Source organism: Adiantum capillus-veneris, chromosome 13 (assembly GCF_014529385.1).
Source record: "Adiantum capillus-veneris isolate H3 chromosome 13, ASM1452938v2, whole genome shotgun sequence".
NCBI classification, from domain to species: Eukaryota; Viridiplantae; Streptophyta; class Polypodiopsida; order Polypodiales; family Pteridaceae; genus Adiantum; species Adiantum capillus-veneris.
In genome coordinates this window covers 104,291,112-104,295,060 of record NC_140943.1, presented here as the reverse complement: position 1 = coordinate 104,295,060, position 3,949 = coordinate 104,291,112, and positions in this window count along the sequence as shown.

Here is a 3,949-nt window from a genome sequence, read left to right as displayed (position 1 = left end):
AAGTCAATGTGTCATTTTTTATAAGTGCATCATATTTTGATTGCATGGAAGCCATCCAATTTTTGAAATTCTGTGCTTCATCAAAAGACAGAGGTTCCTCTACATTACATAAGCTAGAAACAATCAAAGCATAACAACATATTGCAAAAGATGCATGGCGAGAACCTGAATGAGTACGAATAGACAAATGTGCATCCAATTTACTGTCACACAAAGTATGCACCAACCATTTTGGCATACCTCTAGCTTGCTCATTCTCAACTCTTTTTTCATCAAGTACTACATCTGCATGAGAAATTGGTTGATTGATAAGATTTTCAGAAACGCCCATAGGCTATACATTTGCCTCACTTGAATTTAATTCGAACTTCCACCATTGAAAAGATGCAACAAACTCTCATAAATGTCCTGTGAGCTAACATTATTGTCTCTAGTACATGTCAGCAAAAGTTGAACAAAATCTTTCACAAACACAACATCACGCGAAACCAAGATACGATTTGTTTGTGGATGGTATAACCTGCAACCTTTGCTCTTAGTATTGTAACCAACAAAAATGCATTTGATAGCCTTATTATCCAATTTTCTGTGTTACATTTGTGGCACCAAAGCATAAGCCAAATACCCAAAAACGCGCATATGATCAATAGATGGCTTTCTATCATGCCATGCTTCATAAGGAGTCATAGACTACGAAGCTTTTGTAGGACATGTATTAAGTACATAAGTAGGACACACAAGCCAAAACGAATGTGGAAAAGCTTGACTCTTGACCATACATCGTGCCATCTTCGTAAGCGACATGTTTTTTCTTTCAACACCATTTTGTTGAGGTGTATACGGAACTGTACATTGGTATTTTATCTCACGACTAGCCAGAAATGCACTAAATTCATGAGACATATACTCCCCCTCTCGATCTCAACGGAGCGTGCCTAATACATATAGAGCCATTTTCAGTCATAGCCAAAAATTTCTTGAAGGACATAAACACTTCGGACTTAGCTTTAAGCGGATACACCCATGCATGCCTAGAGTAATCATATTAATGAAAGTCACGAAGTAAAGGTTGTTGTCCAAGGATGGAGTTTGCAGTGGGCCACAAACATCATTGTGCACAAGCTGCAACTTGCATGTAGCCCTAAGTGAACCCTCTTTTGGAAACTTTGAACGCTGCATCTTATCCAAAATACAACCTTCACAAATATGCTTCACAGGTGCTCTAAGAGACGGCAAAGAAGCAACCGTATCAAATTTATGCAAACGTAGCAAATTGGCAAAATTCAGATGTCCAAAACGTGCATACCAAAGTTTTGCATCTGAAATAGCCTTATAATCCACAATTGTAATTGAAAAATTCTGCCCGCACTTGTCATACAAAGTGAGCTTAGGCATCCCATGATATAAAATCTCAGATGCAACAATTTCATCACCAAAACTGAGATCATGAAATGTACATCTGTCATCCACCAACTTCACAACAAGACCAAGTCTAGCAAGTAGAGATATAGACAAAAGGTTCTTTTTGATCCCATTTACATAAAGTGTGAAAGAATTGCCATTTGCAACAATAAGCACAATCTTTCCAGCTCCCTTGATTGGATAAGAGGCATTGTTGGCACAAGTGACTGAATTGCCATGAGAGACATCCTCGAGAGAGGAAAACAAGTCACGATGAGAGGTAATGTGCTTTGTAGCACCACTGTCAAAGTACTACACATGAGCATCTGCAACAACTAACATACATGTGTCATGGACAGAAGGATCATAAGTGCACTCTGCACTTAAAGCCCATCTTGCATCTACATCAACATCACAATCTCCTTGCATAGAAGAGTCTACAACTGCTGCACTTGTAGTGGAACCAACCTCTTTCTTCTTAGCCTCTTTTGCCTTCAATTTCAGACACTACTTGATCAAGCTTTACAATAATGGCAATGCATCTTATTTTTTCTCTTTTCACCAGAATTCCCAGATGAGATGTTGCTAGCAAAAGCATTAAAAATAGGTGATTTGCCACTCGCCAAAGAACCATGAGAAGTGGCTATATTTCTGTTACCACTTTTTCTCTAAGCTGCAAAAAGCCTGTCCAACTGCACTCTGTTTAGCCCTATTTTTTTGGAAAGCGATTCTTGAAAAACAACAATGTGAATAATGCATCAAACTTGCCAACTTCAGGATTTCCTTGGGTCATAAGTCTCCAAGTACTAACAAAAGTTTGGTAAGAATCTGGCAAAGCATCAAGAACAGTCTGCACAAGGGAGCTGTTAGGAATGACTTCACCTGCAAAAATAAGTTTCTCATTGATATCCTTGATACCATAAAGGAAAGTGTCCATTTCATATTTCTCATGCATTATCTTTCATTCAAGGTCTTTACGCATCAATGCAACTTTAGCCTCATTGCGACTTGCATAAAAACCAACCAGAATATCCCAAGCCTGTTTTGTAGATTTAGATGAACGAATGTGAGGAGTAATAGTGCGCTTCATACATAATGCAATCAATGCATGAGACTGTGTATCTCCGATACATCCCAACGAGCCTGCTCAGTCGTAGGCAAACCAACTTTGGCAGTAGTAACCCTGCCACCAAAACCTGCAACATCTTCAACACCACTTGCATCCTCAGATGCAGGACATGCATCAATGCCCTATAAAATATTCCAAACCCCCTTTGACACAAGAATATGTTGCATCATGTAATCCCACATTGGGTAATTGTCCCCATCCAATTTATCCTCAACAACAACAAACATCTTGAACACATTTGTGTTGTTGTCAGCCATGGCGAATGCCTGCACGTGACGTGAAAACTGTCTGAAAAGAGGCAAAACAAAGTGAGACCAACACTTATTATATAGCACAAACCGTAGAAGATTGTAAGGGACATGTTATGCCAAAAAAAAAACATTGACAAAAATTGTGCACAAAGGAAATCGCGTGTGCAATACTGCTTATAGTGGAAACGGAGGCCAAAATGAGCCCTAAGTATTTGTCGACCTACTTACGCTCACCAAAGCTCACAAAAATCGGAGAAAGTGAGCAAGTATGTGCTGACAATGTTGGCGACCAAGCCCAGGAAGATGCCACATGCTTTGATACCAATTGTTGGAAATAGGATTGCAAGGAAACGCACACAGCTTGGAAAAGACGAAAGAAGCTCAAGGCACACAACGGAGAGTATATTAGTGTGCAATGGAAAGATAAGTTAGCCCTAGAGTGATGGGCGTATATACAAAGCAGGGGAAAAAAACCTCCTAGTTAGGGAAAAATGCCTCGACGGTCCTAAGTGTGTTCACACACATCACTACCACATATGTATGGTAAGAGAAAATTGATAGCAACAATCTCAATATAGAAATCAAACTAAAACTTTTTCAAGTAAAATACCTACTGTTCAAGCATTGCCAAAACAACGTCATCATGTATGTTCTATTGTGTGTGTGCCTAAGGTAGATTGCATCTGTTCGATACACTTGTCTTCATTTCCATCTCTCTTCCAATAAGGTGAGAGGATATGGTCCTTCATTGCTTTTTAGCATGTAATAATGGCCATTTAAAGTTTCCCACTTAAGGATAGAAGTATGCCTAATCAATCATGGTTCCGTTAACACAAGAACACATGTCCAGTTATGCAATCTTTCAATCGAAAAGACAACAATTTTAATATTTCATAAAATTCCTTGATCCATGGGTTTCAGAGGTTGATGCCTGTGTTAAATTGGAGAAATGCCAATTACGTTTTTCTGTTTTGGGTGATGAGTTGGAAAAATAATGTGTTATGGCCTGGTTGCACTAATTTAATCCCCATTTTGGATGGTGAGGTTGTAGAGATGAGAGCTTTGTTCTGCATAGGTGCTTTTTTCCCCTTTCTTCTGCTAGAATTTTACATTTTACTTTTTTGGGCTAGAGTAGACAAGTGGACAAGGGGAACAGAGCCTCTAGGGT